Raw genomic sequence first — 23,037 nt, 5'->3', positions numbered from 1 at the left:
AGCATACGAATGCGCTCTCGGACCGCCGGTCACCACTTCAACAGAGAAATTCCTTAATAAACTGGGCATAAACAACACAGTACAAGAACATATCGAGGCCCGCCCTCTCGAGTAGAAATGAAGTCTGATGCTGTCCGAAACATGCAGAAACACGCTGTGGTTTCTGGCCATAAGGGACGCTTTGAAAGAAATCAACAGCACAGCGAGCGTATCAAATTAAATTTGGAGGACCATTGAGATTAGGCCGATTCCGAAAAACATGCATCCAGATATACTAAAGGCGAGATGAAAGGCAAGATCAGAATTCCACGAAAGAAGCTTCGCTGGGGCAGTAGACTTATTATACGTTGACGCAACCACATACAGACACCAATACGGCTCGGTAGCCAGTGTAGTGAATCACCAGCTTAGGGAAATCAACTGCGCTTCGAGAAAAACCAATAACATCCTCGAGGCTGAGGAAGCCGCAATTGCACTCGCCATTGCCCAGCAGAGTGGCGAGCCCCATGCACACATCATTACAGACACGCAAGAGGCGTGCAGAAGGTACAGCAGTGGACGCATATCCACTGTAGCTATTCGCATGCTCAAGGCGAGGACAATCACCTTTACGAGATTCCTCATCACGTGGACACCAGGCCATGAGGATGTCAAAGTGAACCAACGTGCGGACGCCAACGCCCGAGCATACGCCAACCGGGAGGCCCGCACTGAAGGGGAATTGGACGGAGTCACTAGACGGTATGGAGCCATCTTAGAACAGCAACGAGCCGTCAGGAAGACCTACCCCCGCCCCACAAAGACCTTAGCAGAGAGCAGTCGGTCGCCTGGAGACAACCGCAGACTAATACATACCCCAATCTGAGTTTACTAAGCAAAATCTATCCTTCCACATATGACAACAAATGCCCGCTATGCAGTGAACACCCAACGCTCTACCACGTTGCACGGGCCTGTCAGAAAATGCAGGCAGCGCCGATAAACATCACACCAACACCGGAGCAGTGGGAGGCTTGCTGTCCAGCTCGAAGCCTGAAGAGCAGCCCAAGCTGAGCAACAGGGCTCGCATGACTGCAAAGGCTACTGGGGCCGTGGACTGAGGCACCCACCTACTCTGAGAGAACCCTTGTGACAATAAAGTTTTTCATTCATTCATTCATTCATTCATTCATTCATTCATTCATTCATTCATTCATTCATTCATTCATTCATTCATTCATTCATTCATTCATTCATTCATTCATTAATTCGGTGAAGAATAAAACATTTTTGGCCCAGCCGAGGAAATTCACGACCGCTTGGGACGGCTGACAAACACGCACCGCAAGAGGCCACCTCATTATGCCACCTGAGAGAGAGAGAGACTTTAATAAATAATGGAGAGGTCTGCCTGATTATGACGTGCCATCTGGACGATACACAGAACGACTGACCGTCAACAGATATATCTATCTTTCGACTTTCGATGCTCTACGGCAATGTTATGGTGATATTGATATGGTTATTTTTATAATCTTCCTCTAACTATATACCACTATAAATGTTTATTTAGTATAGGAGGAATAAAAGTGAATAAGTTACTCGTTCGACTGTATATCACTCGCTGGCCTGCTCACTCATTTAAATAGGAAATTGTCGGGAAAATTTTGTAAGCTTACAATAGTTCTAGCGGATTAAAACATACGAAATACTTCTTGCCTTGTAAAAGAAGCACGAGTAGCCTTCAACGCACGAGTCTATTTAAGTCATCTGACGGCGAACCTAATCGATGACGGGCTGATGTAACAATGCGGTAGAAGTCTTTTATTGCGATAAAATTACAAGCCTGATCCGTAGGAAAACCTGACGTTGCTCATGAAATTTATTCATTGGTAAAGAGCTCGATCACGTCAGAAGGTCATGTGACGTCATCAAACCGAGAGAGACGATAGACAACGAAGTGCTCCGACACGCGAAAGACTTGGCTTGGCTTACATGTAAGTACACCCTGGGGTAGGACAACCATCCTCCCCAGTGGGGCATTTCTGGTGCAAAGAGGGTCGCTCCCCAAACTGCTACACAAGTGCAGGACTGGACGCGTTTGAATCTACGTGGGATATAGAACAGAACTGCTAGTGGAAACTTGCGTCAGGGATCGGTCTAGGGTCGAACTGTCAGCTAAACATGCATGGTCGTCTAAGAGAGCTGGCCGGCCACACGAGTCTACCTTTTTCGCAGGCAGGTTCGCATCCGGTGGCGCATAAGGCGCACTTGCCGCTCTAATGGGATTGAATTCTATATCCATAATACAATTAGGCGTTCCCGTAGTTTTCTGAAGCATTTCACACAAAAACAGGAGCACAATGGCGGGACAAATCTTGTAGGTACCTATTACAAAATTGGAGGAAGCCCGGTGGCAGTGGGTATCGAAACCATCTTCGAGGATGTTCTACCAAAAGGCCAGTGCTTAAAGGAGGCTCTTCGGCGCTTGAAAGAACCACAATTCCTACTACGAACGGCTTGCAAGCTCTCCTTGCAAATTGATCTCGGCAGACTCGTAGCAACCACTGCCTTTAATTAAATAGATTTTTATTCTACGTAATGTGTAAAAAATAGGACAGCCGTCGAATCAGCTGATTTTTTTATGGCTGCCATGTTTACGATGGGTGAATATGTGGGTGAAGGGATAAGGCTGAATCCTTTGAATCAGGCGGCAGCTAACGCCACTAGCCGACGCTTTTCCAGCGCCAGTACGCCCTCGCGGCAGCAAAAGTGACTGAATAGCAAACTTAATTGCAAAACTGAGGGCGCTTCTTGTTTTGCTTAATGTTGTTAGGTTTGAAACATAGTTTGTTAGGAAAATAAAGCACTGTTCATATTATTAACGGCTTGTTTACAGCAAAACATTAGCATACGGTCCCTTATTGCGCAACTAAAAGCTTCCTGACTGGAGCCCTGCTACAATCAGCTAAAGCCCCTAGATAATCTGATCTAGGGACTTCACTGGACACCGCTGATTGGTTGACTCCGCGTTCGCCTCTCGTGGTGTCGTCATTTTGACGTCAGAGTCTCAAAATTGAGACGAAAACTCGTAATACTGCCCCAGGGCTAGCTTTGCCTTATCATAATCCATTGAATCTACTGGAGATAGTCGACCGAACACATGGAGAGCCTCCCCAGTCAAAGACATACTTAATGCTGTTGCCCATTTTTTCTTAGGCCAGCTGTGCCCTTCTGCGATACGCTCAAAACGTTTGAGGTATGCATCTAGGTCATCCCTGCGATCGTCGAAAGGCGGAATCAACTTATGTGGGCTAACCGCTGCTGAGGGCCCCGGTGCCGCTTCTCGACTACCCCCAGCAGCTTCTGCGAGCCTTTATGGAGCTGGAATCTCCGCTCTTCAGCCTCTGCTAGCAACATTGTATGCTCGCGTTCGGCATCCGCTTGAGCCTTGGCGTGCTCGCGTTTGGCTTCAAGTGCCGCGCGTTGGGCATCTCCTTGAGCGTTTTCGTGCTCGCGTTCGGTTTGTGCTTCAACCTCGGCATACTGGCGTTCGGCTTCTGCTTGAGCCTTGGCATGCTCGCGTTCGGCTGCCCGTGCAGCGCGTTCCTTCTCCTGCTCAGCGGCAACCCACGAACGCAGCTCGACATCTCTCAATCCCATCTTTTCGCCTAATTCAACCAACTCCTTTAGCGTTGCCATCGTCTCTCTTTACAGAATCACGAAAGGGAGAAAAAGAAAACACCGCTTCGTCCTGTCGCGCGGACGCCAAATTGTCGCTGAAGGAGAACGCTTTCACGTGCAGGTTCGAAGAAAACAACAAAGGAATCAAACAAAAGACAACAAAGCCGTAGTTATATTTTAAAGGAAAGGAGCCAATAAAAGAAACGAAACACCAAGGAAAATACACGCTAGAAACGCATACAACACTAGGGATAAAAAGGAGAGAGGTCACCGGATACAAAGCGTCCCAGGTGGAGCGGGAATGCCTTGCAGGTAGTACAGACGCGGATTGAGGAGGAGGAGGAGGAAAACTTTTATTTCTATTTACAGTGAGAGGTCGATGGGGCGAGCCGGAAGGGCCCGCCCCTTACAAACACTAGGAGGGATCCCTAGTCCGGGATCCCTGTAGCTTCCGCAGCGGCCCGGGCTCTAGCTACCAATGCCTGTTGGGCATGGAGTTCGGAGCAGCCGCGCAGGGCAGCTTCCCAGTCCTCTCGAGTGGGGTGGAGGTGGGGTGGGTAGGCAGGATTGGAAGGGCATGCCCACACCATGTGGTAGGTGTCCGAAAACTCCTCCTCACAGTGTGGGCACGCGCCCGAGAAAGAAGAATTGAAGTGCTTAAGTACTGCCGGGCACAGTACAGTATTGGTATAGAGGCGGAGAAGCCAGCGCTCCTCCACCCTGGTGAGGCCTTTACAGGGAGGGGGATAGAGACCATGAAAATTTTGATAAAGAGAGGTGATCTCTTTAAAGGTGATGGCCCGATTGAAATTTAATTCCGGATCAGGCTGCGGATGAGGCGACGCCCGGTGAGTAAACGCGCGGGCGGCAGCGTCGGCTACCTCGTTCCCCTCAAGACCCGCATGAGGCGGAGCCCACACGATGGTACGATGGGTCGGAAACCCTGTGTATTCGCATGCGTGGAGAATTTTGAAAGCACGGTCTGGAATATACCCTTGCTCAATATTGCGGCAGGCGCCCCTGGAGTCCGTAATAATGACTCGGGACTCTGGATCTGCGGCGGCCAGTGCAATGGCGATCTCTTCCGCAAATGTAATGTTTGGGGCACGGAAAGTAAGGCCCTGAACTGTAGTGTTTTGGTGGATGACGGCCGCCGTGTACCAACCCCCATGCTGTGGGCCGGCCGCATCCACATAGAAGATACCTGGCTTATGGCCATATTGTTGAGAAATAGCCTCCGCCCGCGCGAGACGGCGACCATCATGGGCGTCTGCAGTCATGTTCTTCGGAAGGGGTCGCACCTGGAGTGCAAAGCGCCAGGCTTCAGGGATGCGGACCCGTTCTTCTGTATGTGTTGCGTAGGATATGTGTAAGCGGGTCAGAAGGCGGCTCCCCGCAGGTGTTTTGCTTAGGCGCAAGTATTGATTGTTAAGATGAGCTTCTCGTAACTCCCCAAAGGTGTTGGTCATCCCCAGACCGAGGAGACGCTTGTTGGACGTCGTTATGGGGAGGTCGAGCGCTCTCTTATAAATCTTGCGGAGAACTACTTCTAAGGCATTCTCATCGCATTTGCGTAGGTGGAGGTAGGGAGCCGAATATAAAATCCGGCTGGTCACGAATGCATTGGCCAGCCGCAGGGCATCTTTGCATCGTAGTCCCCCCCTTTTATTGGACACCCGGCGGAGAATCCGACCCGCCTGGTCCCCCACATTACGTAGCTTGTTTAGGGTAGTGTCTATCTTGCGCCTATGATGAATGAAAAGCCCCAGTACCCGGATCTCCTCGTGTTCATGTATCGGTCCGCTAAGTAGGGAAAGGGCAATTTTGGTTGTGCACTTTGAGTTGGGGCGTATGTGCACAAATTCCGATTTGCTCGGGGAGCGTTCAAGACCACAGCGACGAGCGTATTCGTCCACAATAGCTGCCGCTTGTTGCAGGTTGGTCTCGATGTCTCCAGCCGATTGTTGTGTTGCCCAGAGGGTGATGTCGTCCGCATACAGAGCGTGCTGCACACCGGCGACCTCTGCCAGCTGGGTAGGGAGCTTCATCATGGCCAGATTAAATAGTAATGGCGAGAGGACAGCTCCCTGTGGGGTCCCTCGTGTGCCAAGTTGATATGGGCCATATTCTGTGTCTTGCAGCCGGATATAGGATTGGCGATCTGTAAGGAATTGTTTGATATAATTGAAAGTATTGCGCCCACAGTCTGTTTGCGACAAGTGGGATAGGATGATCTCGTGGGTCACATTGTCGAAAGCCCCCCGCAGGTCAAGTGCGACGACTACTTTATCATTGCTGGGGTTCTCGACGGGGTCGAGAATCTCCTTGTGAAGTTGCAACAGGAGGAGTTGCGATGCGTCGCTGGCGTTGTATCGAGGGAGGCGGTTGTACAGAGCCAGGAGATGAGGAACGGAGATGGATACGGGAGACGCTGACGAACTCCTGTCAGCCGGCGCTGCCCGCACTGTGGAGAGATCTGCGATATCTTTCACATGGTGTGGGCATGTACTCAAAATCCTCACCTTCCCCCTTCCCCCACCCCCACTCGAGAGGCATGGGAGACTGCCCTCCTCAACTGCTCCACACTGGAGTGTCAAAGGGCTCTAGTAAAGCGGGCGCGAGACGGGGCCTCGTCGTGCGGTGTCCCGGACTAAGGATACCGACCATGTAGCAGGGTTTTTTGACCCTCAAACTCTTTTTGCATATTAAAGTTTTTCACCACCACCCCTATGAACTGGGCAGCTGCAGCAGGAAAACTGTAGCCAGGTCCTGTCGACGGCGTTCTACAAACACCGTAGGCTTGTGCAGCCTATCCGAGGAAGCCTTGGCAGCAAGGACCCACAATCCTTCTACTGCCTCTTCCGACCTCGAAAGGGACGCAGTAGGCCTGCGTCGTTGATTCACGGAAGTCCACGGCAGCACAGACCCGAAGTGTGACGGCTGCCACCTCCACGCTTGAATGAGGCTTAATGGTCTTGCGTCGATGATCCAAGGGAAGTCACTGGCAGCTCAAACTCAACGTCCGACAGCTGCCACTTCCACGCTTGAATGACCAGACTTGTGCTGCGGTGTCTTCCTCAACATCTCGGTTTGCTGACACGTAGCCCTACGCTGCTCGTGCCTGCCTTCGGCACACCACTCGCACGCGCACACGCGCAACGCGGAGCTGGTACGCACGACGCTCTGATGTCCGACGCATCACTGCCGACATGCCGCGTTCCAAAAATCCCTCGACAGTGTGGTGTGCACATCACAGTGTAGCTTCGCGACGGAATGCCAACGCGCGTCTGCTACAACCATCACTGCTTTGCCAGTTGTATGGCTCCCATTCTTTACAGCGGCATGTGGAGCGGGAGGACAAGTGATAGAAACATCGGGCCCATCCTCTCCAATGGCCATCGTACTTTTACGACATCTTCGGCGACTGTGACTATGTCGTCGCACCTTAGGAGCGGCTTCTGTGTCTGTGGTCTAAAATTTAATATGGAGAAAACTGAAAGATTGTTTAACAGCCTCGGAAGGGGAAAGCAGTTTAGAGTCGGTAGCGAGGCGCTGAGTGTGGTAAGAGAATTCGTCTACTTTGGGGAGGCAGTGAGCGCAAATCAGAATAATGAATTGAATTGAATTTATTTTTCCAGAACAACTGGAAGGACTCCCAGGCAAAGAGCTGCTTTCGCAGCTTGACTGGGCCCGGAAAACCGTTAGATAAAGTGGCTTCGACATATAAGGTGGTCGAAATAAACATAAGAAAGATACAACCAAAGGAGAATAAAAGTACACACTATCGAAAACAAACAATGAAATACACTTACAATGAAATACACATACATTAAAGCAGAATATACACATCAAGTTGTATGAAATGATCAAAATTTTAGAGAAATGCACGAAATTGTCTGTGTAGATCATAGTGCACCTAGAGAATCAGAAGTGCATTGGAAAAAAAATACAACACATATCAACAAAATACCGTCGCAATTATTTCAATCTGAAATTTGTGGTATGTTTATATTTGTTGAGTACATGCGGAAGATTGTGTTGCAGTGTTCGGAGTTTTTAATTAGTCCTAAAATGAGGAACAAACCAAGTATCCGTGCTGCGCGTATTAGGAGAGGTATGTTTAGTTTTTAAGGACGCTGTTTCTGTAATAAAGGCCTTGTAAGAACTGTTAGAAAATGAAGACAAACGTAGCATCCGGAAGTCGTACATGTGGTCAATGCTGATGATATGATACAATGGAAAGAGAACGTTTGTTGGGGATAAGTAGTGTGCGCTTGCGATGTGACGAAGGGCTTTCTTTTGGAGGCGCAGACTCTTCGCGATATTTGTTTTCGTAGTAGTTGCCCATATTAAGCTGCAATAATTAATATGAGATTCGAAGAGAGTGAAATGACTTGGAGAGTGAGAATGAGTTGAAGCCCATTTCGCTGATTCTCTCAGATCATGAATGTCAGGTAACCAGTATCCCTCATGAGAAAGGTGTTCTTACGTATAACAGCCGCATCTTGCTGGTACTCACCTATGGCGCAGAAACATGCAGGCTAACGAAAAAGGTTGAACATAAATTGCGGGAAACGCAACGAGCTATGGAAAGGAAACTGCTAAGCGTAACGTTAAGAGAGAGAAAGTGGGCAAAACGGTCAGGAAATAAATGCGGGTTACTGGCATTCCACTCAAAATCAAAAGGAAGCGGGCTTGAGCAGGGCATGTAACGAGAAAGCAAGATAAGCGATGGCCTTAAGGACAACGGACTGGATATTCCAAGAGAAGACAAATATAGCAGGAGGCGGCAGAAGGTCAGTTGGGTGGATGAGATATGTAGTTTGTGTGGTTAGGTCGGCCTCAGGTGGCACAGAGCAGGGTTGGTGGGCGAAGTACAGGAGGTGGTGGTGACAACTTTATTGCCACAGAAGGGAAGAGGTTAGTTGGGACATGGGCGAGTGCAGGGTAGCCTCCACTCGGGCGCACCTCTTGAGCTCGCGTGATGAGGGCCAGCTGCGTGGTTTTCCTTGAACAAGCCAAGAGATTGACCCATTCCTCCGCCGAGGAAGCTGCAAGAGTGTTGTCGGAAGGGGCCCTCCTCCGACACTCTTGCCACTCCCTCGGCCGGGGAATGGGACAAACTCATAGTTGGGCGGTTAGGGTGGCCGCAGGTGGCACAGATCAGGCACGGAAGAGGTCTTTCGCTTCTGTGGACGTGTATAGGCTGATGATCTCCTCTCTGTCATTCTACCTATTTCGGCACACGACCAATCCAGGCCTCCACCAATTCAGCACTTACCCTTGGTTCGTGGAGGCAGAGGTGCGTAGCCCCCTTATCTGATACGAATAAAAAAAAAACACCCATATGCTGATGGCTGATGGAGAGGGAAATAACTAGAAGAATAAGAATGGGGTGGAGCGCATATGGCAGGTTCTCTCAGATCATGAATGGTAGCTTACCTATATCCGTGAAGAGAAAAGTATACAACAGCTGTATCCTACCGGTACTCACCTATGGGGCAGTAACGTGGAGGCTAACAAAGAGGGTTCAGCTTAAGTTAAGAAAACGCAGCGAGCTATGGAAAGGAAAATGATAGGTGTAACGTTAAGAGATCGGAAGAGGGCGGAGTGGGTGAGGGAACAAACTCGGGTTAATGACATCTTAGTTGAAATAAAGAAGAAGAAATGGGCTTGGGCAGGGCATGTAATGCGAAGGCAAGATAACCGCTGGTCCTTAAGGGTAACGGAGTGGATTCCAAGAGAAAGCAAACGTAGCAGGGGACGGCAGAAAGTTAGGTGGGTGGATGAGATTAAAAAGTTTGCGGGGATACAGTAGCGGCAACTGACAAAGGACAGGATTAATTGGAGACACATGGGAGAGGCCTTTGCCCTGCAGTGGGTGTAGTCAGGCTGATGATGATGATGATGCTGATGGCGAGATCCGAACCCATGACCTCCGAACTCCGTCGCCGTAGCTCGGTTGGTAGAACACCGGGCGCGAAATTTGCAGGTCGTTGGTTTAGATCCCACCGGAATCGAGTGGTTTTATTTCTTCTGCTTTCATTAATATCTTATTGATGAAAAATAAAAATGAAAAAAATACATCCACTATGTTCTTTAGTTTCGATGGCTGTTCACTTCCGTCATGTATGACATAATGAGCCCCACTTTTCCCTTGACTTGTATGTTGTCAACCATGTTTTTGACACTGGCAATACTGGTCTACCCTTGCATTGCACTTGCATACGCTGGACCCCACTTAGATTGAACTGGTGTTCACAGTTTCGTACTGGGCCGCGCGGCGAAACACTGGCCCCTACTGGCCAGTCACTGGTGTCCGCGTCTTAGAGCGCCAAGCTACGCTTTTGACGCTCTGGCTGCACTGCGCGTGCAGCCGGGGGCACTGCCTCAGGGGCACTGGCTCAGGGGCACTGCCCGCGTCGCCACACGGAGAACGCATGCCCGCTAGGAGCACTAGGCTTAACGCTTGCTGAAGATGGCGTATTGTCGTGCATATTATCGCTTCGGGTTTTAAAAATCCTCCCATCTCAAGCGCTAGCTCGCTGGCAACGAGACTGCGTGCGAGACTATAACCGTTTCAGATATAGTTAGGTTGGTTGAGTCGCACGTGATGCGAGCTCCTAATCATCTTCGCACAGATCGATGGATGGTTAGCCGCCTTGTTTTGCGCTTCGAAGAGCACTCGCTTCAGGGACATCATGCACAGCTTAACCAGATAATCACTGTTGTCAAAGTTACCGCTCAACGAAAGCTACAGCTAGCAAGATGCGAGCTCCGACCGTCCGCCGTTTCACCGCTAGCAAACCAGCAGTTGCAATATAAAAGCCGCTACGACAAATAATCGAGTAAACACCAGATCGAATTGTGGTTGCAGTGTGGTCTGCATACACGTGTGCTTTGCAATGGAACCGTCTCAGAGTCCTGCAGCAGCTATCAATTGAAAACGATACAGGAAGCTAGTACTACCGATCACCTGATGAAATGGGCAGCTGCCAGCAAGAATTCGCGTGTAAATATAATTTGCATGCCCGCGTAAATTGCGGAATATGGCTTAATAGCGACAAGTACTATCAATTTTAGGCACAAACAGACCTCTAGGTTAGCCTGACAGCAAAATAAAGCTGGGTAAAACGAGTTTGCCTGCCCATTAACCTATCTCCGTGAAACTCTGTAATATTCGTCATGAAGGCGCGAGGGCAGTTACATACTTAACCGCTACATAATTTATCATTACATAATAACGACCAAGCAGAGGTGCTCGTGCAGTAATTCTTAAAAGTTTACAATTCTCGTGTCAGACAAAATAACGAACCGAAAAAATTTGCAAAACAAGCACCACACATCCAGCAGCACGATGACAGCTTCCGCTGAGTTTAGCGCTTTATGCAGCAGAGCGTAAGCACTTGGAAATTTGTTTACGCCACCTTATGTTCTAAAACTTGCGAAGACATAGCACGATAACATATGGGCGCCTACTCTATCCCTGCTTTGCCATAAAGCGACCGCCACGATGGCTCAGTGGCATTGGCGTTCGGCTCCTTATCCCAATATCGGGGGATTTTAGATGGTGTTGTGAATGAAGGTAAACACCAGGTCAGGGCTGCCTATGAAGGGGATGCACTAACGAGTCGCACGATAACACGTGGCTGTCTAATGCATTTCACCTTCACCGATAAGCAGCCGCCTGGTTTGGGATTTGATCCTGTGACCTTGGAATCAGCAGCGAAATGCCCAACCACTGAGCCACCGCGGCGGGTCTTAAAGTAGCATAAGCTTAAAATCAAAACTGAAGGCGGACCAAAAAAATCTAATAATATAGATAGTAGTATCTTAGAACAAGATGGAAACATAGACTGCATGCTTGCATCGTGTAATGATAGACCGAGATAAAATTCCAAATGCTCAGAAAATCTGTAATACGGGGGGATATAAATGACAGTATAAATTGTTCCATTGTTCACCAAAGAAAATAGCCAAATGCTATGTTATTTATCAGATGTTTATGAACTGCACATGTAGCCATCAGAGAAACTACGAGATTGCGGACAGTAAAATACTCAAAAGACAGCTCTTAATTCCCCAAGTTGTCTCTCAGAAAACCAGTGCCATTGTTTGATATACAGGGTGTTTAATCAAGGCTTTACACAATTTTTAAAAATAGGCTTTTGAGTCAGAGGAGTACTTTCTCGGCATAGCATTGTCAGCAGTGTAGTACATCAGAATACAGCTAAGACGTGTTAACTAGCAAGTTGGTTAAGTAATAGAGAATAGTTGACTTTTCAGCCATTACTTTTAGGCTCCTCAATTGGTCAGAAGAGTGTAGACCACCGTAAGTTACATCCATATCGTTTTTAGAATTTCTAAAGCGCGGTTACCCTCGATGCTGTGGCCAAACAAATTTTTGCTACATTGCGCTAAAATGCATGCGCTTTCGAGAAGCTTGCGGGCAAAGCAATCTCTCCAGTGCACGTAACTCGTCGAAATAGAAAACATTTTTCTGGCCACAAGGACGCTGGTAACCGCGTTATAGAAATTTTAAAAGCTGATATGGATATTAATCGCGGTGGACCACGCGCCTGTCAGTAATTAAGCAGCCTAACAATAATAGTTAAAACATCTATTCTATATTAGCTAAGCAGATTCCTAGTTAAAACATCTTCGCTGCATTTCGTGTACTACACCATTGACAATACTACGCCGAAAAAGCAGCTTTTAGCAATTATCCAAAATCATAAGTTGAAACATCCTGTATATTTACAATCAGCAGAAATGAGCTCGGTGGTCATTGCTATTTTCAAAAGCCGTAGCTATTCCCTCAGCCTGGAAAGCATTCGCTAAAATTGATACCGAGGGAGCATGCAAGTTTTAGGCATCAAATGCTTTTAGCTCCCGTTGTCGGCAGTGTGGTAACGTCACGCCGAGACCGAGAGCCACATCCGGACGCTAAATTCCACACATCCCGGAGCTGAAACGAGAGCATCCGCGCATTGTACGAGATTTAATGAGACTCTCTACGAGAGAGGGCCGCTTTGAGCAAGAGGGTAGCTCCAGGGCGAGAAGTGCTTTCGGCGGAAAAAGTGCTTCCGCGCCGTCCCCAAGGATGGCGCCGCGTTCCCACACACACGCATGTAAAAGACCGGCCGCTCGGCCTTCAGCTCATGACGTTTCCCCTTTTGGCAGGCAGATGTATACACGCTAGCGGAGTATTCGAACGCGCTGCATATACATTCTTGTCAGGCCTGCGTCTCGTCCTGTCCGCGAACGCTTCTGCATCGTCCTGCATTTCAATGCCGCCACCGTCACAGCTGCTTAAGCCGAGCAATAGAGCCTGACAGAAACCGGATACAGCTTACGAGGCAGGGTGGAAGAGATTCCCCAGACACTCACAGGAAACGATTGTGTCCACATGGACCAGTGCACAGTATGTGTGGTGTGGTGTAGTGTGGTGTGTTGAACACTAGACCCATTTCAAGATTTTGACTAGTACCATCTACAACCAATGTGTTATGCCCGTAAACTTTTCATGCTTACTCTACTCACGGTTACGGGAGAGACGGAGATTTTTTTTACTTGTTCCAAGTTCAAACAAGCTCATATCAAAAAAATATATCAGGGCCCAGCTAGTGTGAACAGCTCTGATTGAGGTACTGTGAAAATTTAGGAAACATTTGCCGTGTACCATCGCAGGGCCACATAAGGTAATCCCTCGCAATGAAAGCTTGACCTACAGTATTTATGATGTTGAGAAATGTAGCATGTCCACTTTCCTTGTCACAAGTGGTGTTTCTAACATTTTACCTGAGCAAGAGGCAACAATGAATGGTTTCTTAGTGAAAGCAGCATAATGAATTTGAGCTTAACTATTGCGAATCGAGTAAAGGCAAGTGTTTAAGTGGATTTATAACAAAAGTATAGATTTCACGATAGCATTAATTCGCTTCACTTTTTAGGACTGACAAAGTAAGAAAGTTAATGGAAGGAGGAAGTCACTTTGGCACATAGCTCAAACATCAACATTCTGCGGTATATAGCCATGATTGCTGTGACTCAGGAAGAAGTTTCCAGTCCTCTTTGCATATAGCGATTGGGCTTTGACACGACTGTGTTGTTACCAAGCAACATTGTGTCTCGATAAAGTGTTGTGAGTTTAAGAGCGCAGTGGATTTTGGTAACGCACTGTGAAATTACACCTCGGCTGTAATTCAGGTGCCAGAGGTATACAGCTTTCATTCAAGGTTTTCTGTTTTGCTTCTCTCAAAACTAGCACATCCTGTTGCTATTCATTTCGCATCTACTGTGAAAGGTAGCAATACACTTCAGCATATGCGTCTCTCATAGCCTTAGTCGCTTTGGGACGTTAAACCACATAAACCAAACTTCAGCATATCATTTTAGTTTAGCTAAAAAAACACCTGCTTTGCCATCCAGCTGAAACCAGATCAAGAAACCCCTTGCCACAACATCAAAGTACATATTTGCATATTTTCAGGAAGGAAAATATTCACTGCCTTGAGCAATCATGGCCTTACAATTCTTTACAGACCCTTTTTGGCACTAACGTGCACTTCGTCGTTGTTAAGGAAATGAAGTACTCTGGTTTACTTTTAAGTGGTTGGTGTCAATGGTAGATAGTTAAAGCTATGGAACGGAATTTTCCCATAACTACAAATCTAAATCTTGTCCTCCACTTCCACAGATATAAACATTTCTCACAGGACGTTCCCTTCGGGAAGTGAGACCACACGCTTTAAAAATTAGGATCTAAATATGCATGCAGCATGAACAGATGCAGTAAAAGTTATTATCTCATACTATACAGCCCCCAAACAGTAACATTTAAGTTTTTTAGCACTGAGAAACCGCGCCCTAGCTTCCAGCTGCTGCACCACCACCGGTCTTGAAAACGCGTGGTTAGCGAAAGCTTCCTGTAATGTCGTTTTTGAGAAATTGGATATTGTAACTTTCAACTAGAAAACCGTTTAGTGCCCAGAGTGGCCCCAAGTGTGTCCTGGTGGTTAAGCTTATGCACATTGAATCTGATGATATGTGAAATCTACAGAAATATTCTACATTAGTTAAGTATTTATGACATAGCTGACCTGAAAATTCGTTCATCAGTATGCACTTGTTGAAAGTAATTTTATAAAAGCTCCAAATATCAGTTTTCGAAACATTTATCGCTTAGAAGACAATTTTATTAAAACGTCTATTTTCAACAATTTTTACCCTTTAGCTCAGGAACCACAAGAAACGCCTAACACGATAAACACTGTTGAGAGTCTCCTTAAGCATATTTTTAGAATAAATGCACGGAATTTCACTTCACACTACGTTTAATGCCTCTTTGAACAAAAATGCACATTTTAGATAGTAATTTCAGTGCTTGTGCAAACACGTGTGCGATGCTTCTCAATGTAGTCTAACTTCAGGAATATGTGGCCAGCGTAATAAAAACCGCGGCAACAGCAGCTGAACTCTCTAACTGCAGTAAAATACATACTGCATTCATCAGTGCAATTTAGCTGCGCTTACATAGTGTCCCCGTGGTTCTAAAGCAAATAACGCAGCTCTCATGTGCACTGATCACGTGGACGAGAAAAACAGCGAGCAAGCCAGCTGTATTCCAACTTCATTCTAACAAGCTCGAGCGTAACTTAAGTTCGCATGTTAAGCTGCCGTAAGCTTCAAAAATCGAGCATACTTAAAGCTATCTACAACCGCTCTGTGTTTTGTGACCAAAATAACGAATAGGTTTATTTCGTGTAGTGGCGATCGTTTCTATAAAAGGAAGCTCGGTTACATATCCCAAATGTATGGCACGAAACTATGATTAGATATCTATTGTCCTTTACACACTTTCTTTCGTCTTTCATTTTCTTTGTTGGGGCTGTTAGGCCCAATTTTGATGCTTTCAACTTTCAGCACTCTTGCGACAAAACTGTACGAAGCAGCAAAAAAATATAATACATCAATCTGAATTCGACCCATAAACGCGCTACGCTTTTCCATGCCTTGAAGCACTCGGCCATTGCTGCTTGCTGCAGCCTTTCGCACCCCCTGTTGTAAATGCTAGCCTTTCTCGCTATGCTTTGGAATAATTTATCACCGCGATTGTTAGCTGTAGCCACTGAAGAACGGCCGAGGGCTACGACACGTCAGAGAGCGAAATCAAGCGAGAGACGCCATGCTTGCGACCTAGGAGCTGAAAAAGGAAGCGGCTGCATGGGGCGGCACATAATCCATCAAAAGCAGGCAAGGAAACCAAGCAGAGATCGCAAATAATACAGGATGAACTACCCGGGACAATATACCACAGAGCGCATGTCCGGGCAATTTTTTCTCTCTGTTGCCCGAATTCTTGTCACAAAATGCTGAAAGAAAACAGGTCACTGAAGTGAAGCAAGCAAGAACTGCATGCACACTAGTTCCGCCATATGCAACTTTCCAACAATGCTGTTCCTCAAGGAATGAGCCTGCCCTGTTTTGGCGCAAGCTGTTTTGGCGCCTGCCGTTCTTGTGTGCCGCCCTAAATTACCTTTTAAAATCATCCTTTTAACAGATATTCCTCATTGGTCTTGGACCCGAATAATAGTTCGTGAACCAGTGAAAGAAAAGAAAACGTTTTTCTCTATCTTCTATTTGGCAAAGTTCAGGCTTTTTGCAAACGCTAGAAAAAGTTCTGCAGCCACACAGCCCTCCTCAATAATCTGCTTTGTCCTGTTTTTTTAGAGGAACGAAAGGTATGCAACTGCTACATGTATAAATGGCGTATATTCGTTTTTTCCGCTCCAATTCATTTTCAGAGCACGCCTTTGTACTACTGACTTCACTACATTGCTTCTTGCGGATGAAATAGACAGTAGAACACTGGGCTTCGCGCTTGCGGTTCTAGCAAGGGTACACGCATGCCTTAACGAGTGAGACGTGCCTTAATCAGGCCTTAACGAATTATCGGTCATGTCATTATTTGTGACGTGGGTTGTAGAAAGAAAAAGCGCAATATTTTTTTTATTTTATTTATTTAAGGACATACTGCGGACCAAGCAGGAAGTAGGGGCAAGCAGGGAGTGCAATCTACACATCAGTGAATAAATGTAGTCAAAAATATACAAAATATCCAGCAGTTCACGACATATAAGGTACAGACAACACACCACACACAAATTTTGTAGCGGGATAAAGCTTCAAAAAGTAGGAGGAGCGTTGAGGTGCATTAAAATATACAGAAAAAATTGCAGCGCAGCTACCTGCAAGCTAAGAGCTTGCAACTTAACAAAAAGTTCCGACCCCTACAGAGCCACGAGGAGCTACAAGATGAAGCCCATTTCAGCAACTAAAGCGCTAGTCCATCAAGGGACACTTAGAGATGGGCAATTTGTTGCAGGGCAAAAGTGACGGTGCCGGGAAAAAGAAATCTTATACCAGATTGTTTGTGCACAATATGTCGATATTAAACCAGATTCCGTTAATTGATAAAGACAATTGGATATAAAAGATTTCGAGTACACAAACATTTGGAATTTTCTTTGCACTTTTGAAAGCTTCTTTGTAGTCAGTGTAGAGTGCGGATCCCAAACTATGTACGCATATCCATGCTTTACCCTGAGTGAAGAAACACAGTTAAGAAGTTTTATATTAGATGGAGAATTTTAGAGCCTATGCCCTGCAAACGCAGTTTCCTAAATTCCGCTCAAGCGATATGGTCAACATGTTCGTTCTAAGATATATAGATTCTAGACAGATTTTAGATACCTTCTAGAGCGGCAGTAAACACCATAAAAATCAGAAAAAATTGTCTGTAACACAAACTTAAACCCAACGTAAGTAGGGCCGTAAAAAACCTGGTTAAGTGATTTTCAAAACAAAAATTTTCTCCATTGTGTGCACCTGTAGGCAGCCCGCCGAGAGCAAGATTATAAAATTTAAACATTTACAGTCAGCGGACTGTATACCGGAAATTCGAGTATATTCATAACGTGCAAACAACAGAGAGGAAAACGATGTTTTCCATAAAGCTTAGACCTGCTCCTATGGCCTGACAAGTATATTCAGGCTGAGAGCGAGCTTAAAAGTTTCTCCGACCAAAACAATGCTCCAGCCCACCGCCAACGGCAGCGACTCTCGTCCCCTAGCGGAACGATGACAGGCGTAGCACACATGCTACGCACAATGGTGTGAAATCAATACAGATGCCACGCCGCAGGTGCAGACGCCATTGTGAGTAAGAAAGCGACTTAGATCTCTGTGCACGCCCTCTCTGACTTGATAACAAATATTAACAATGATCGCGTTGCATTCTCAGTGTCCGCCCAGACTAGAATGTTCAACTGCACATCTGCGCCTTCAGGCCAAAAAAAAAAAAGAAATGGATATTCATGCTCGACAACACGGCTGGATTGTTTTGATTTTTTTTTTTGCACGGCTCGGGTGTTTATCCTACTTCGCTTCCAACTGGCTGCTTCCGCTGGCGGTGTTTTTCACATTGGGTATCTTCCACTCCACCCTGTCCTATTTTTCTGAGATACTTGGACATCTTTTTTTCAGTTTGGTACACTTTCCGAAGCAAAATAATGTCATTTCCCAACTGAGTCGGCTTGTCGCAATTCGTCGACCCATTCTGTCTTTTCTGCATCATGGCTGCTAAATATCAGGCCTAAGCCTTGGCTACCTTCTCTACGCTGTCTTGCCTCCCCTCTTGTTCACGGCTAACCGCACTGACAGCCGTAGAGAGCAATAAAGAAGAGTATGCGCCGCCACGTAAGCAGCTCAGTGATTAAAGTGTTTCATAGAAATGCTGGCTGCACATCGCGGATTTGTTATATGCAAATACTACAAGTCTCCCACCACTTAATGGAGTACTCAGTGAACTTCGTTCAATTTCCTTGTGATTCACACTCATACTCAATTTCATATGCACACATTGGTCGATTCGACCTCATAGGCAGGTTTACTGCACATACTGGTAAAACTTACAGATCCTGTTAGCTCAGTCTAGGTCGTGCACACAGTGTGCTAATAGGTCCCGTGTAATTACACTTAAATATATCAGTACACTAAAGTACCGTTAATTCAACACCGTTCACACGAAATACTAAATAATCGAAACACCAAGCTACGATTCTTAAAACGCATGCGCATATCTTTATTTGACGCTCTCGTTAATTGGGAGCTATTTATTTACCGCTTTTTTTTTTTAATTCGAATAGGAAGCCGCCGCGGTGGCTCCGCGGTTATGGTGTTCAGCTGCTGTCCCGAAAGACGTGGTTTCGATCCCGGCCGGGGCGGTCGAATTTCGATGGAGGCGAAATTCTAGAGGCCCGTGTACTGTGCGATGTCAGTGCACGTTAAAGAACCCCAGGTGGTCGAAATTTCCTGAGCCCTTCACTACGGCGTCTCTTATAGCCTGAGTCGCTTTGAGATGTTAAACCCCCATACACCGTAAACTAATTTGAATAGGCGGCGGAACACGCACCTCTCAGGACACTGAAGATGATATTATCATTAGGGTGAGTTAGCGACTCCGAACTCTGGCCACTATGGGTGGCGTAGCAAGAAATGCTAAAGCGTGCTGTGCTCGTCGCTACGATCATCAGACAAGAAGATACGCTTCGATCCCTTTCCGTTTTGTACAGTGTGCTTTGTAATTTTCTTATTTGTTTCCGTTGTGTGCGCAACGCAGACCACGTCCTGTGTTATCCGGGTTCTTGCGATTGCTTTTTATTACTACTGAGCATGTGTGTCCGTAGGAGCACACACGTGCACATGGGCTTTTTTTCTCGTTGTTGGCGTGTGTGTGTGTGGGGGGGGGGGGGGGGGGTGGAGGTAGGCTGTTATTTTCCTCACTGCAGTATAGGACATATCCGTTAGTTCTTCGAAGAGCTTACGCGCACTGCTGCATTAGATAGGCCTACGAAGAACAGTTATTTCGACGCAAATTCTCACACCGCTCTCACCCAAACTCTCACCTACTCTCTTACCAATGACACTCTCACAGTCTCTAACCCACACAGAAGAGGCATACTCCATTTTCAGGCGGGCAAGAGGCTTCAACAGAAGTAGTTTTAGGGACACAGGAGCGAGGGAAAATTACGGCGATGAAAATCAAGAGCTCGGCTAGCATTATTAGTAACATGTTCAATGTACGTCCTCGATGACAGGCTGGCGGGAATAAATACGTCCAGATATTTATAATCCGCCACAGAATTAAGTGGTGTTATTTAGGAACAGCATGCCTGAAGACTAATTAAGCGTACGCGTAATTTCGCTGCTTTGCCCTTACCTACATTTAGCTTCATAGACCAGTTGTGGCACAAAAAAGACATGTTATCAAGATCATACAGAACAGCGATTGTATCAGAAGAGTTAGATATTTGTCTATATAATGCACAATCATCGGCGTAAAGACAAATTTGTGAGAGGATATTAATACAAACTAGACAAAGCAGCGGACCTAGTACGGAGCCTTCAGGAACTCCGGATTTTACAGGACATACAGGTGACTGACAGTCGTCATTTGTAAAATACTGGGCAGGGTCGTGTAAAAAACACTTGATCTGTTTCATAAGGTTAGTATGAAGATCGTGCATGCTAAGCTTGAAAAGCAGCAGTTTATGTGACTGTAAGGAGATAGCGCCACCCAGCGTCGGTTGTGGGGCAGAAGACGAAAAAGCACGAGGAGCGCGTGCGGCGGGATACGGCGGAACAGGTGGAAGAAGATTACGTGGCAGAGAAGAGAAGAGCCCGGTCGGCGAAGGACGTGGACGAGTTCTGCTGGCTTCCCGAGTTCCGGGCTTGGGCCTCAGCCGCAGACGTCCGGGCCACCAGACCTGGGCATCCGTCGTCGAGAGCCTCAGCCACCAGGCCCAGGCGCCACTCTTGTCCGTCCATCCGTCAGCTGCTCCACACAGGCCGCCTCTGGCGCGTACGTTGGCGTACCCGCTGTGTTTTGGCGTACCCGCTGTTGCTGTGTTTGAGTCAGCATAGTGACGTCCCAGAAGGTGCTACAGTCGATGGATGTTGAATGCAAGCGCCTCGTGACATGATGCGTTTTAAAAGCTGATGGAAGGGGCTAACGTGCTTTAAGCATAAGCTTTTTCGAGGTGTGTTAGACAGAAATGGCTGTTTTGTATATACAATTTAGTACAGAGGCGTGGAGGGGTTCCTGATCTGAAACATCCTGAACGAACAGTTTATGCCACTACTGTCATCATAATGAGATTGATTGCGTGTGAAATTCTTGATGAAACTTATCGGCATGTTCTTGTTTTCTTTTTTTAAGTTATACTTGTTTATATGCACAGTGCAAGCCACAAAAAACTTAGTGGAAAAGCACTGCTCGTTTTTGCATGTCTTCGTTTGGCCTCTGTGTCATTTTTATGCAATATCAATTCATAGTAAGTCGCCCAATCTTCTCTTCTCTCGTAGTGCACTTACTCTGCAAACGACAGCACTCTGGGTCCTGAGGAGCACGGGTACCTAACACTGCAGTACACGCACAAATGATTGCAGCATTAGTTAAAAGTATCTCCACCAGCCACCTGCAGAGAATGAGACCCCTGCTTGCAATAGGATTTTGTTTAAATATATTTGATTAACGAATAATCGGTCGCTGCCATACAGCGGAGTTACTAGGTCTGCAGGAACAGTAAGTGCTGCATTGGCCAACTTAACCAGCTTTCCTCCCCGATTGTCGCTAAGACCTCTGTGTGCATTAGCTGGCAGACAGGTACGCTTCTTAAAGCCAAATGCGCTAGATAGGTAGCGGACTCTAATTTGAAAGGAACGCCGTTGCAGGACCAATAATTAGATGTTCAGTTTAGTGGGCTCTGAATGCGTACTGGACATATATATGTGATGAGAGATGGAGGTGTCCCTTATTACCAGCGTCCACAGATTTTCTATACAATTGTTAAAGTCTGTGTTGCTCTCCTTGAGATATATCTCTTTGTCTATTCGTAGTCTATAGTCTGTCTAAAGACAAAATCTACTAAAATTATATGCCCATATGTCTAGTATTAGTATTGTATATATAAGGCATTAGATTATTTGTCTTTACAAAGTCTACTGGATTTATTTTTGTGGACTGTCTGCGGACTGTATAAAGAAAAATTTTTAACGGGCATCGTCATCATCATTAGACAGCAGCCTGACTACGCCCACTGCAGGGCAACGGCCTCTCCCATCTCTCTTTCCAATTAACCCTGCGCTTTGAGAGCGGCCGCCACTGTATCCCCCACAAACCTCTTAATCTCATCCAGCAACCTAACTTTATGGCACCCCCCGCTACGCTTTTCTTCTCTTGGAATCCACACCGTTGCCCTTAAAGACCAGCGTTTATTCCCTCACCCACTCTTCCCGCTTGCAGTCTCTTAAGTTACACCTATCAGTTTTCTTTCTATAGCTCTCTACGTTGTCCTTAACTTAAGCTGAACCCTTTTCGTTAGCCTCCCCATTTGTGCTCCGTAGGTGAGTACCGGTAAGATACAGCTTTTGTAGACTTTTCTCTTAAGGGAAACCACCGTTCATGATTTGAGAGAGCCTGCCATATGCGCTCCGGCCCGTTCTGATTCTTCTAGTTATTTTCCTTTTATGACCCAGATCAGGAGCCACTGCATGCCCTACCTCCCAATTCCACTACCTCGCAACAAACTGTGAACTGCTATTTTCTTACGAGACTGTTGAACATTAATTTCGTCTTAAGGACGTTAAAATAATTTTAAGACCTACCGTTCTGATTTTGCTTTCTAACTCATTCATAATGTTTGCAGCTCATCTCCTGAGCGACTTAGCAAGACGATGTCATCAGCGAATCGCAAATTACTTAGGTATTCTCCATTAATTCTTGTCCCCAACTGTTCTCAGTAGAGGCCTTGGAACGCTTCCTGTAAATACGTCGTGAATAGCATTGGCGAGATCATCTTTCCCTGCCTGATATCATTTCTTACTGGAATTTTATGGCTGTCTTTATGAAGGAGCTGTGCAGTCGTCATAGCTATCTTAAAGTATTTTCACATAAGACTCTTCTACACACTGATTCGGCAATGCCTGCATGGCTGCTGTGGTTTCAAATAGGTCAAACGCTTTCTCATAGTCAATGAACGTTATATGTAGGGGTTGGTTTTATTCTGCACATTTCTGTATCACAGCACTGATAGTGTAATATGGTCTGTTGTCCAGTATCCTTTACGATAGCCTGCCTGATCATGTGGCTGATTCAGGTCGAATGTTGTCCTGAATTTTTTAGCGATTACATTAGTAAATACCTTGCAGGCAACAGACAGTAAGCTAATTGGTCTGTAATTTGTCATGTCCTTGACTTCTATTTTCTTATCAATCAATGAAATGCTTGCGTTCTTCCAAGCCTCTGGTACG

The sequence above is a fragment of the Amblyomma mixtum genome, chromosome 1, assembly GCF_055824585.1.
Source record: "Amblyomma mixtum isolate Tamu chromosome 1, ASM5582458v1, whole genome shotgun sequence".
Lineage (NCBI taxonomy): Eukaryota > Metazoa > Arthropoda > Arachnida > Ixodida > Ixodidae > Amblyomma > Amblyomma mixtum.
This window is presented reverse-complemented; position numbering follows the sequence as displayed.